Source organism: Athalia rosae, chromosome 1 (assembly GCF_917208135.1).
Source record: "Athalia rosae chromosome 1, iyAthRosa1.1, whole genome shotgun sequence".
Taxonomy (NCBI): Eukaryota; Metazoa; Arthropoda; class Insecta; order Hymenoptera; family Athaliidae; genus Athalia; species Athalia rosae.
Window position 1 is genome coordinate 28,619,274 of NC_064026.1, and position 14,596 is coordinate 28,633,869.

The window sequence follows — 14,596 nt, forward strand, 5'->3', positions numbered from 1 at the left end:
ATTCCTCCGGCAATTTCCCAAGTTAGATCGAGGCTCACTATATCATCTGCACATCTGGGACTAGCGCTTTCCTTATTCGTCATTGATATGAGTAAAAAGAGTAGCAAGTTGGAAAAACAGACTGTGTAACCGTATAACCTAGTCGTGCGGATATTATACTCTACATAGCGTCTACTTCATGGAACGGTTCAAAGTGGGTAATCACTGTCAGTTCTGAGAAGGATGTCTAGGCCAAGAGTTGGATCGATCGAAATGTAAGCATATTTACTACGTATAGGCAGTTCATCTATGTACACCTATGTACAGGATGGTTAAACGTCGCGCGGTGGCGGTAGATATATATAACATATACATATATATATCCACCTTCATACGTAGGATGGATGTTAGATAGGCAGGTATATATCTACCGTACAGGTAGGTGTCACATGTCAAGGAATGATTAATTCCCCCTGGTACACATTTACGACGGTAAATGGTTATATATATATATGTTTATATACAACACCAGTGCGAAACGTCCTAGCTATTCTATACATAGGCATAAATATCTATATACCATATACGGGGACACACATTATCCACACGTGCTGTACGACACGCGGGCAGCTGCTGCGAAGACCGACTATTGGATAATTCAAACTGACCTTATTTTGTCGCCATTCGATATCAATCTCATGCATCTGCTCAAATTACTGTTTCTCCGCAAGCACAAGGTCTTACGCGATTACGTTACGAGGAGAAAATTCTTAAAGAAACGGTTCGATCCATTGACGAAAGTTGCACCATATACGGTGCGGTCAGAGCGTCGTCGCGTGGAAACCCCCGACTGATTTACTCCAGACGAAGAGCTTCGCTCCGTTCCGCAGGGTCGACGAAGCTGCGGAGGAAGTCTGACCCACAGAGATCCGGCGAAGAAAACCTAGTTAACCCAATTAATTACCATCAACTCTTGGACTCCCCCTAGAGTCCAGGGCCTAGACTGCTGACCGTAGAGCGTCGTCGGACGTTATACTTAGAAAACGCGTACCACCGTACCGTACGTAACTACCTTATTAAGAAAATCCCACCCAAACTGACCTAACGTAATTTACCAGCTGCGTTTCATGCCCGGTATGGATGGTACGAACCATCGACATCAGCGGCGGCATTCATCGAATTAATTTACCGTACTAGATCTGCTTTGCCACTGAACTGAAATGCGCCCCGACGTTTTCGAATGAAAATCTCCGACAATAACATCGACTCATTTTTCATCGCTCGATATACTTTCGAATGGATATATTATTATGTAATCGTCGTCGATCGGCCCTGGTATCTTCCGGATGAGCTGTTGATCGAATTATAACGACCCTCCCACAGTTTCTCCATTAGTTACGACCCCCGGGTCGGAAGTTATGACCGAATTGTCCGGTTTCTGGAACAGGATTTCACAGATTCCGAACTCCGTGTGACACCCACTTGAGCGTCGGACGATAATATCCCGATCCCGGGATCGGTCGAAAATTTCCGCCATGCACACGGTAATTCGGTGGCCCTTCCCAAACCAGACGAACCATCGCTAATATCAGAATATTAATTTTCAAAGTGTAATATCGATTGCAGGCTACATCGTAAAAAGTGTCATATGTATTTTTTTTGCATTATGTACAATTTATGGCGAAGGAGCGAGGGACATAGGGGTATAGGGGATACGGACTAGTTGCAGAGCAGGTATTTCTTTTCTGTGGAGGAACAACGCGCCGAAAAAAACGAAGAAAGATCGAAAGAAAGTGGGAAAAAAAGAGGAACTTACACGACGTCGCGGTGCCTGAGGTAATAGGAATTTACGAAAGCCGGTGTCGTATAAATTGCGGCATCGTAAAAACTTAAAATGAAACGAAAAGTTTCATTCAAAGTTTGACGCCAGTAGGGGGGAAGTTTAGCACGCGCTCTTCTCGCTGAGTGACGAGGACAAAACCATCAGAAAAATGACCGTGTTCGTCGGAGTGGGTATACATATATACGTATACTTTTTCGGGATAAGAAACCCGCAGCCGAGTTTCACGCGGAGGATTAGGAAGAATAACAATGCCAAAGAAATTATGAATAATAAGGCACAGTGATTTTCGCCTTTTCTTTTCTTCCGCAAAGATTCCGATGCCGGGGTTGAATTTTCTTTTTATCGATTCATCGTGAACGATATGAATGAAAAAGGGACAAGGGTGTGTGAAAAAATAAAAAAAATTCCAACGAATTACGTTGATAATTGCAGACGAAGTTTAAGTTCGATAAAGAATTTAATACTCCGGTAAAACTAGTTACCGACCGAGTCGTGCGAAACAAATAGACGCAATTTAATCAAAGAAGTTGGTCGGGCGGAGAAAATGAGGAGGTTGATTTTCTCTGCTAAGATTCAACGTCCCTATTTCCCCCTTAGTTCCCCGATGTATATCTATCCACCTACCCCGAGAACCTTGCCAACTAATTCATCTCCCTATATATATATTTTTCTTTCTCTCTCGAATACGCTCTGCAATTAATCGCTAGCGCGGGTAACGAACACTGCTCGAGTAACAAACAACAATAAAGTATAAACAAAGTCTGGAAAGGGAAGAGATTTCGGGGGGTAACTTGAACTACGCTTTTATTGGCAAATTTTTTGGACTCGTCGCGTTTGCCCGTTATACCTGAAACAATCGAGAGGCAAGGTTGCAAAAATAGCCAAACAAATGTTTTTGCTCAGCGAAGGGTAAAAATCTAATCCACGGTATGGTAATATTTCAGCGAAATTGATATCAAACACGGATCATATCGCGGTATCATTCTCTCTCGCGGCGTAAGTTTGAGGGAAAACGGCGCCGGTTCTAGCAGACGAGAACCATCATGGCACTTTGTCAAGGTCTTCCACCCCGCGTTTGCTTTTCCCCTCTTTATATCACCGACGTTCATATCTCTTCTCCTCTCCTCTCCCCTCTCTCTCTCTCTCTTTCTCTCTCTCTTTCCTTTCTGTCGCCACAATACCTACATGACAGGCCCATCTCCCAACAGATAGCTAGCCTACGTCGCGTAGCTAGCTACTTTTGCTCCTTACGCGGCTGAAGCTGAAAGCGTAGGCAGCGGCGAACTACTACTTATTACGGAAGAGAGACAAACGCGGTGTGACGTTACGAAGGGACAAGATTCATTAATTTTTTTTCATCACAATGATCGTCATCCCCACATCATTTTTCATCGTTACCGCATCCGTACGATGAGAATTTCCACCGAGGATATAGAGAATTTCGTCGTTTATGTTGCACACATCTGGCGTATCCGTGTATATACCGTGAGAATGCTGAATATTTGACGTTAACAACGACGACAGATTTCAGACCGTTGGGTAAAAAGAAGATCATCCGCATAGACAATATGAAAATAATATTGGAAAAAGTTTCGAGTTTATTCGTTACATAAGTTTTACCATCAGCTTTTACCAGTTTCAAGGGAGCGTTTGAACGGAGGAGGAAAAAAATCCGAGTAACTAAGAACGAAGAAAAAAAAATAAATAAATAAGGTGAAAATCGAGTCTCGATACGTCAAAGGAAAACTTACGCTCGACCGTCGGTTTTTTTCTACTACTTTTTCCAAGCTGTATTTAACCGCGTCGATCGCCGAACAGCGGTGGGTTGGTACTTTACAGCTTTCTTCGCGAGCAGTTCCGCTCGCTCCGGGTTGCCTGTTACTTACCTTACATTACATCCGCCGGCATCGGTTAGGTACTGTCAAAATCAACTCGTGTACAAGCTTTTCAGCAAACACACGACAACAACTTCCCGACCATTTCTTTCGAACACTCGAAGCTTCCCGCGACTCGAACGAACGGAGGCCAAAAAGTGAGCAATAAGCGAGGGAATACAATGGTTCGGCGAACACCGCTGTCGTATAGTACCAGAGTACCGACTGAAGTGGGCACACGCAAATACTCTCCCAGAGGTTGCTTGCCTTGCTCGCTTTCCTTCCTTCCTTCCTTCCTTCCTTCCTACCTTCCTTTATTTCTAGCTGGTCGTTCAACCTTTCGTGCAGAGATCCGTACTGAGGATATCTCGACGGAGAGGTCGTTCGGTCGGTCGGTTATAAGGTCGGTTGGTTAGTTCGCTGGCCATGTGCTCCGTAACCAGAGTCCGGCAAATACCGCGAAGAACCAGCCCGCACCGAAGCCGCTCTCGCCGCGAAAGTCCGTTGGCATAATGCCAGCATAGTAGTTTGCTTCATATTCCAACGACTTTTCGGAAGCTCGACCGACCTACGTATCCCTGTATTCGGGTCCATAGATACGGGGATCTCCGATCGGTTGCCCTTACAAATAATTGCCTATCCGGGCAACTTGCGTGAAATTGTTGGTACTACCGTCAACGATCCAGATGTACGCCATTCCGCGCAATGTGCATATAATAACGCTCGTCGTGCGCTACGTACGGGATGGACGAAAAATAGAAAAAAAATTCGTCCGTTTCACAATGGGAATGAAAAGTACGAACAGAGCCGAAGTGACGCGAGTGATACGGGTAGGGAGTAGCCAAGACCGTGGTGCAACCGTGCTTCCGATCGTTGAAGCGTTTCTTTTTTATCGTTCAGCTTTCGTTCAAGCTCTCGGTGTAGGTTTTTCAGAAAACTTTATTTCCTGTGCGCAAGTTTCTCGGTAATGAATGTCGACTTTTGAAATTATCGAGGACGACATGAAAGCTGAATTCCATTAGTTTTTATAAGAAAAGTCTTTTCGTGATTCGTTATACATATAATACAAGTTTCAGCATCGCTGTATACTAGCGATTTGAATGCGGTGTACAGTTCATTTCCCCGCTAGCTGGTACAACGCGACGTAATATTCCAGAAAATAGCACGTGGTGGAGTTATAAATGCGCCGGTGCAACTGCGTGATTTATTGTACCAGACACCATAACCGGCACATGGGGGGAAACCGCGAACACTCGTCCACTTGTTTAGCCGCAGCTGTTAAACGATCAACGATGTCGCCCGGATAAAATGTTGGCTAATCTAGTTTGGAAGCGGGAATTTCCGGATAGTAGGTTGCTGCTGGTAACATCCTTCTCCTCTTTTTTTTTCGCCACTCACAATCCGCAAAACACCGAGTACAGTTGAGTAGAGACGAATAACCCCTTATCGTCATTTCTTTCAATTTGTCGAATAAAATCGCTAAAAAAATCAAATAAACGAAACTGGGGGTGTTCCAGAGGGGTGAAAATCGTCGTCGTTTGTTTAGATCAGATCGAAAATGGCGGTGGCGAAACCTAATCGAATCGACCTGGAAATAATCTACGCATCTCGAGAGCACGGAGAGAGACCTAGACCCAAAGACCTACACAGTTTGAACTGGCACAGAAATAGTGCAGCACGTGTACTGGAATTGACCGCGATATAATGTACGGATTGAATTACACGTATATATAAGTAGGTGGTACGTACGCGTTTATTTTACGTTCGGATTCACGTTCCCATATTTCAAGTCTCCCCCGGTCGGTGTACATATGACGAGTATCGGAGTAAGATCGGCAAAGTGCATGCGGCATCAGTCGGTATAAGTGGGTGAGTGATGGAGAAAAGAGATGGAGGTCGTTGACCCACGTAGAGTATATAAGAGGCGAGAATCTGTATTATATAAATAAACGCGTACGCTACAGTGTTCCTTGTCAATGAATTATGTACTCCGACTCTTTCCCTAGATCGTAGTGTCAAACTTTTACATGATAACGAGGATATTCTATTGAATAATTAGACTAACGCGTACGCGTTATACGTGTGTGCGTAATTATTCGATAAAAATAATACGTATATTTTGCTTCGGTATAGCGTATCGTTATTCCCATGATGTTCGGTTCTCATAATGATCAGAAATTGATTGAGTTTACGTTACGGTGTAATGCGTGTGTGAGCGTAAGAAAAATGTATGCATTGATTCGCAAAATGGAATAAGAATTTTTTTTCTATTATTTCAACGATTGATTGATTGATTAATTACGACTCGATATCGATTGATTGACGGGCTGAAAATAATTCGCTTTATTAAAAGCAATTCGAGGTTTCGATGAATCCAATATCCCGCGTTATTAATTTTTCACGTAAATATAATGCGGCAATAATATTCGTGCGTATGTATACATATGTATTTTTTTTTTTTATTCTCGTACACCTCTTCGTAGGCGCACGCGAAACTCAAACTTGACGATTTTAGGAAAAATTGTAAACTTTTTACGTCATATTTTATTCGACACTCGCGTGTAAATCTGTAAGAAATCAAGACATCTTAAAAAATATTTACGATTCTCGGCTCCGACATAAATTGCAACGAACGATAGACCGTAAAAAATTATACCTTTCAACGGGCTCGACGTACGGATCGTTTTTCTTTACACTTCCGATTGAAAATTACGATCGCTGATCATCCGAATTTTTCAAAATCTCCATGCGAGAGGAATACGTCTCTAATTTAGATTCATTAATTTCCATAAAAAAATATAGCTTTTATTTCATTTGACAAGCTATACGTTAAAATATGAATAACAAAAAAGAAAACGAAGGTAAAAAAAAAAAAGAGCTGACATGGATCGCAGCAATTTCCGCATAGGAGTGAAACCCGCATAATTTCCTGCGAGCCTCTATAATAATACTCTGAGGAATTTTTACTTCGCAGGTATACATACACATTTTATAGTTATATATATATATGTATATGTACGTGTATATGGTTAGTCTACTGCAGCAGCGTTATACTCTCATTGTCAGAGTTTGTTATACATGCCGTGTGCTTCTGGTGGTATAGGTATACGTACCACACGCATATACGCCTCGGGGCACTTGGCTCCTTCGTACAATTTGCTATGCATCGAAAAGAATTAATTTACCGTACGTTTCTCACGCGGTTCACGCGCGCTTGCGCCTTCTACGGTATACATAACGTACGATACGGTAAGATAAATGCCTCGCAAATTCTACAGATTAAAATTATATTATAAATGGTTTCCACACGGTTAGCTCGTACGTGTATGTGCGCGCATAGCGGGCATGCCCGATGCATTAAAATTGCGTGTCACCAAGCGTGCCCTTTGAGATTACTTTCTTCGTATGATTCTGGCTTCTTTTTCTGCCCTTTCTCATTTCGAACTCTGAATTCAATCGGTCATTTTTCCAAGCTCGCCCGACGTTGATACAGTGCGTTGAATGAACCGTACCGTACGTCCACCCCGCAGAAAAGATTACAAAAAGGAATTCTGAAGAGGATTTCTAGAGAGAACTTTTCAAATTATTTGGAGTGAAAATTTCATCTTACCTAATCATGAGAACATCCCGAGTTCTTTTTTGAATCTAAATAAAGAAGAAATGAAATTTTGGAACATCTGTGCGAGATTGTAATGCGCTGCGGAATGGGTAAAAGGTGGGCGCATTCGCGCTACATATGTGTCGTGATAATATTATTTTGGAACTGAAGAAAATCCCCTCAGTAAATACATGTACGACACACGCACACACGCACAGACACAGGTGTAGTAAATGCGCACACACGTATATTTCGAAGAGGGAGAGAAGTATCAGCACGTGGTGGTTATTGATTTTTCATTCCCTAATTCCCTTGACTTTCGCCACGTATTTTACAGCTCTATAGATATACACATGGATCACGAGTTACGCAACTATAACGTATAACGTGGGTGGCGATAGAAAGAAAAGAAAAGAAAAAGTAAGAATACAGAGAAAGAAGAAAGAAGGAATAGCGATAGAAGAAGAAAGCAATAACCTCGGGAAGAAGAAACGTTTGATCGATATATATGAGAGTATAGGTGTTGCGAAGAGGTGGGCAATGCCGACTCGAGTCCTAGTGGACATGCGACCGACTGATTGATATCCAATCCTAATGGTTATGTAGAAAAGACACGATGGAAATTGACCCGCGGTAGCAGGAGCTGTCGACGCGATCGCAGGACTCGCAAATGCGGTATACGGGACCTGAAAAGCATCGCGTTCACACGTCTCTACTTCTCAACTCTGTGATTCGTCAAATTCAACAGTTTCTTTTCCGTATAATATCGCCCGAACGTTTTCCGCTCCCTCCCCCAGCACGCGATAATTATGATCCAATCGCCCTCCTTTACTTCGTCCTTTTTGTCGAGGTATATAGATTACAGCGGTGAATTGAGGTGGGAAATATTCGAGCATCGCGTAATTAAGATTCGGAAGTCTTTCGAAGCGGTGGAATGTCGGGAGTGCCTGTATGTGTGTGTTTTTTTTTTTAAATTTACCTCGCGGTTTTGCGCCTGACGCTATTCACTTCCCGAATACCGGTGTGTACAGTAGCCCTTCAAAGGGAAGAAACTGTCTATGCGAAGGCGGTATAGGTGCTGACAAACTGTGAAGACACTTTTATGAACATGTTTTATGAATATACATGAATAACGACAGAGCTTTGACTATATCTTTCACGACGCGACGTTTTCCTCGTATACTTATCCGCTATGTACGTACGTACCATTATATACGTACGTATGTATGTACAACAGTTGCAATTCAACATTTCAATCCTATTAGAGACTTTATTCTCTAACGTTCTCTCTCCCGTCTAGGACAATAAACGAATAAAACAAAAATTCTTTCCTTTCATCTCACTTTTAGAAAATATACAAGAACATTGAATTAAACTGGCTTCAACGAAGAAATAGGGTAACAATTTTGGATTCCATTGATCTAAGAAATTTTAATAATTTTGTAAAATCTCTCCAACAATCTGGACTGATTATAAGTCTTTCTTACTTATGATTCTTGGTCAGGATTTCTTCATTTCTCAACTCGAAGATCCTCATTCATAAGTTACAAATAACAGACGTTTGTTAAGAAATCCTTGTCAGTTCTTGATTTTTTTTTTCTCGACCGCTCCTGAATTTTACAGAGCACCGATTAGCGATAATACCGCAGGAGTGCAGTTCTTTTTCCGTCAGTGGATATATTTTTTCGAAATTCTTTATTAACCATTTCTTCTTGTCATTCCCTACCCGTGTAAACACGATATTTCGTTCACATTCCTTGATCCCCGGAATGCGAGGGGAGTATATCTGGGCCGCGTTGTTCGAACATATACAAATGTATATGTATATACGGTAGATATCGTATACACACACACACACACAAACACACACAGATACACCTAACATTTCGCATCGAAAACGCGCGAGTTGCTGCACGCGAAGGAGATAAATCCCCGAATGATTCAGAGCTGTATAACAACCACAAGCGAAACGGAGTCGCTCTGCTCGGCGGCGCCGCTACACGACCTACCCCGCTTATACCGAAGCAAGCAACTTCGGGGTGAAGGAATTGGAGTGGTATGAGATAGGAGGAAGAGACGATGGAACGGGGGATGTATCAACCCTCGATTCGATTCGCTAGTGGTGATACCCTATTAAACGGCCCGAGTGACGTTCGACGAAAGTATATGAGAGAAGGGAAAAGAAGGAGAGAGAGAAAGTTTTTTCTCATACGTAAGACAATGTCGAGAGTAAAATATCGACGTATCGCGACAAGCGCAAAAGAATCGGTTTCGGGGATCGAGAAGACTTTTTCATAATTTTCTTGACGAATATTAATTCCATTGCATTGCTCGCGTTGACGCGATAATTTCAGACGGAATCTCCGATTACATCCACTTTGCTTATACTGATCGTGAATTATTTTCCTTATACCTACGCAGTTTCGGTTGAGCAGTTTGACAAAAGGTACCCGTACGCGCGAGTATACGAGACTCGCGCCGAGCGCACTCATCTTGAATGGGAATCGTAGGTGTAAGTAAGAAAGGAATTCGGGAACGGGGACACGGTTGAATAGCCGTCTCACCCGCCCAACTTTCGTTATCAATGTCGTATCCTCAACCCCGACGATTGAGGAGAGAGAGAGAGAGAGAACTAAATGTCGAACAGCACTCGCGATAAAAATGAATACAACGTAACGCACGACGATTCGCCAATTATCGCGACAAAGTACGAAAAGCAATTATGATCGCCGACGATTATCGTCCGCAGCTACGGGGGTGAAATCGAACAAACCGATATCCCGTACCGGAAGAAAAAAAAGGTTTTCTCCCAGGGCTGCGAAATCGTCCCCGAGGACGCATTAAATTACCTAGTCCAAGGGGTTTAATGCGAAAATATATTTCGCTTCAATTGGGGTTGAATACGTGCGGCCGATGATCTTATCCGGGACCACGACCCTCGGATCCACCCTAAGAATCCTGCGAGGACCCTCGCGACCCTGCAGGCGATCACTTGCATAGGATGACACCGAACGAAGACCCTGTTTATAGTACGAACGAACGTACACACGTACGCGTGTACCTGTGTTTATACTTATACACGAACCAGGTCGACCAACGTGCTCAGAACCCGAGACAACCGGTTTGACCGCATGTTTGACCGCAGTGCGCATCAGCGCCGGCGGTACGAACGAACGAACCAACGAACGAACGACCACTGGGCTGAATCCCGCGAAGGGATCAACAAAGTTGGAGACTGAAATCCCGGAGTCTTGGATTCCTCGGTGTAATATGGAGAATCCCGTTTTTCCGGGCATATTTAAGCCACCCATCGATCTGCATCAGATGTAGCTGCAGAAACTGGACCTCCCGTAGATCACGCCGAGGATCACGCGCGACGTACGCGTTTTTCACGAAAATAACACGGAGGTAAAAAAACCGCAGGGATCCCAAACGGGTGAAGAATTCTTTTCTTTTTGTTAAAAAAGAACGTTTCTTCGGATTTGAGTACACTTTTTTGTTTTTTTGTTTTTTAAACAATTCTTTTATTCGTTTCGGGCTATTCCTGGAGCGCGGGAACGATACGTCGTTCGGAATCTTCAGCTGGGTATCGTTCTCTTCCAAGTTTATAGAGAAATTTTCTTTTTTCGCGCTCCGGGATGGTGGAGCGTCGGGGAGTCCGGAAGGCGGGCGAGTGTGGTTCGCGATGAAACGGTATAACCAACGCGAGGAATGCCTCGTGTCTCACCCTTCGTCAATGTAATATCCAGCGTTAGAAGCTTCACAGATTTCCCTAGATACGCCGACAGTGACGGACACGAACCCGATCCGCGGCTACACCGCTACTCGTACCGATGCCGCTGATCTTCGCCGCCGCTCTCGAAAGATCTCTCGAGGCTCACGTCCAAAAAAAAAAAAAAAAACCACCTTTTCTCGACGGATTATTCAATCTCTCGCGAATCGAATCGTCGAACAAAACAGTCGATTTTCGACCAAATTTTGACTTGAGTTGGGAAAATCATTCGTCGTTAATTTCTTGGTGGTGACACCGACTTTTCTTCAGGGGCGAATTTAACTCGGTTCGAAGCGAAGTATCGACCAATGTGGAAATTCGAGCTCGAACATTATTTTCGGTGCGGGTGGCCGATGTGATTCTTGTTTTTTTTTTTTTTTTTTTTCTGATTCGCTCAATATTTTTTCCGGTCGTTCCCGGTAATCCCGCGGACGACATATGCCCGGTCTATCCCGCGCACATTTCCGCTACACATCTCAGTTTCCCACATTATTCCATCTCTCTTTATTTTCTATTTCTCATCGGCGGGGATGTCCGCAGCAGCTGTCTTCGCTGTGAAATCGGTGTTGATTTAAGATCGACGAATCCGTGTTGTTCGGTCGTTTCGTTTATAACAATTCAGAGGCAGAGGATACACGCGTATTTTCAGTTCACCGTCAAATCTGCACAACCGAACTCGCCGCTGCCCTGAGCTTGGAAAACTTGTAAGCTTGTAAAAAGGCGATAAGAAAAAAAAAAATAATAAATAAAAATGAAAATAACAACCACGTGCGATATCGCTCGTGTTGTCCCCACTGCTGACAACGTTTCTGCTGCAGCTAACACGTCGTAAACACGTGCGCTACGTATAGGCGTACAATACGTGTACGTACATATGCAACAACCATACATAATACAACTGTCATTTGACACCCGCGACTCAACTCGTCGGAGAGAAAAACATGCAGTGGCCGTCCTACTGGCGATTAGAACGCGTACCGGATTAACAACCGATTATAATAATTAGCGAGAAATGAAATCACTGGACGATATTGAAAAAAATAACGAAAAAAAATGACATCACCCGCTCATTCGGTACATTGTGCGTACGCGTTGTTGTTCGTCAATTATTGCCGTACTGATTCCAGCGCCAAATTTCATTGAAAATAGAACACGGGACGGTATCTATGATAGACGGGAGTTAATGAAGCCGTGCTTGTACGCGAAATAATAATAATATCTGTGCCAAGGAAAACCCCCGTCGGCGTGGTGGGACGTCAAAAAAATTGACCGCCAACATTTGTCGCGAACTGCCAACCGTGACGGAAGCGAAGCTCGAATTAGAACCCGCTCCATTTCCTCGTGTATATAACACTCGACATTTTTGTACGACGCGTATACGTATGTATGTATGTGTGTGTGTGTACGTAACGTATATGTATACGCGAGACGGAGGAAACGTCGTGGGCGTGCGAACAAATATTAGCAATTAATAAAATCTGCGGAGGGTGAAATTATATTAGTCTGGATGCAATTACTATTGCCAGCAGGTGTATCATGTCCAGTGCATCGAACCACGTGAAATATGTTATTCCGCCTCGTTTCGCGCTCACTGAAAATGGAGAAGCAAAAAAAGAAAAAAATAAAACAAAAAAAAAAGGTAATGAAAATGAAAAACAGACGACAATGATAAATCGAAATGGGTGGACGTCCGGGTGATGTTTAGGTGGACGTTTTCCGTGTAATTATATCAACGAGTCGGCGAACACATCGGCGCTTTTAAACACAGGGAAAGTACCTATTCGAAAAAAAGGGTTGATAATAATTAAGGGCAAATTAAGTCCAACGTTGCGACGAAGTCGTTCGGTGTTTCGACCGGTTCTCGGAGGAGAGGGCAAGTCCTCCCTTATACATTTCTTTTCATTATTTCGTTCCTTATCCTTTTTCTCTTTTTTTTTTTTTTTATAAAAATCAATGAAGATAAGAATCGCTAGAGACGTTTAGCTAGGTATACCGTACTACGTGTGTCGTAGGTACGTACGCAGGGCGCGCGTTTCTTTAAACCCCACACGTTGTCGTCTGACATTCGTTGTTGCTGTTTATTTGGAGCGACGGTTTTCTGATGCACATGAGAAAAAGGAGGCTCCCGGTGATTCGCATTGTTCATATGGGAACTTCGTTTATCGGTTCCGAGAAGCGATAAGACCAAATCCTCTGATAATTTTCTAAAAATGTCCGACACACGTGTACGTCCAATACAGGGTTAGAGAAAAAGCTCAAGGATTGATCGAATAACGATCATCGAAAATAAACAAGGGGGAGAAACATGAGGAGGAATGCCGTGTGTAGATCAAATCGATGATCGTTCATGCGATTGAAATTAATCTGATTGAGATAAATGACACAAATAATTGAATTAAAGCTACGAGGGAGAGAATCATCGTTACGATAGAATGAACAATTTTGTTTACAAATGGACAACGAATGTTTATTTATTTTTATTTTTCAGTTACCTGTCTCTTCTTATTCTCCCAGGTGATGTCTCGCGTATTCGAGTTCACGTTTTCGGTCCGTCCATGATGATATCACCGCAGTTGCTCGATTATCCGTATCGGAAATTCGTCATCGAAATCCGAAGTTATTGACCACGACGATCGACAGTTAATTACACCGACCTCTGCAGGGAACAGGTAGAGACCTGAGATATTCGTATCGTGCTAAGATTATGATCGGAGATTAAAATTAATTAGATTAATTCGAAGAAGCGCTATCATCCACCGATAGCGGTTGAAACGCAACGAGGAGGACGTCACGGAGGTTTTTTTTTTTTTATCGATAACAATGAAAATGTTGTCGCATTATCACACGCACAGCACTGAATCCGTACGTCGGAAGACGGCACACTGATATATACGAAGTATGTAATTGGCAGGGGGTGATAATCGGACACGTATCCATGTAATGTTGTAACAACGAGAATGCGAGCGAATCACTGCGAGCCCGACAACTGGAGACGTCCGCCGAATAGTGGACGCGAATCGGAGTCGTCGCGGTTCTTTAAAAAACCGGTTGAAAAACCCACGATATATGTGTATATATACCTATATAGATTTAAATACAAAGGAATTAAAACGTCAACAAAGCGAACGCGTTGCGGCACAAGCGAACGTGGCACGCTCCTTCGCTCGCGGCTGTCGACTGACTACTGCTGCTGCTGTTTAGCCGGCGCCCCCGGTCGACGCTTGTCATCGGCGGATACTCCACCACGCCGCACGCAATGCGCGCACCCCCGCAGTACCTGATCTCCTACGAAGATGCACATGCGCAATAATGTAAGGCTTTTTCACCGATCTCTTTCTTCGACAAACTCTGGCATCTCTTTACACCGTTTTCGTCTCATTTCTTCTCATTTCTTCTCGCAGTCGTTTGAAGACGATGATCTTTCATTTTCACCTCCCTGAAACTGCAGTTTCGATGACACGTAGCTAAATTAGCGCAATCGACCGAGGCCCAGCTTTGGAAATGGAAGATATATTTTCTTCATTTACCTG

At 43.3% G+C, this 14,596-nt stretch overlaps 1 protein-coding gene across 2 annotated transcripts in view; it reads right to left on the bottom strand.

Annotated features, from left to right (window-relative positions):
- Nucleotides 1-14,251, bottom strand: part of LOC105683508 (putative polypeptide N-acetylgalactosaminyltransferase 9) — a 160,509-nt gene extending 146,258 nt beyond the window's left edge. For both annotated transcript variants that reach the window (XM_048657361.1, XM_048657347.1), the window contains exon 1: nucleotides 13,559-14,251. The gene's annotated coding sequence lies outside the window, so the exon portion shown is untranslated. The remainder of the gene's footprint in view (nucleotides 1-13,558) is intronic.
- Nucleotides 14,252-14,596: the final 345 nt, after the last annotated feature.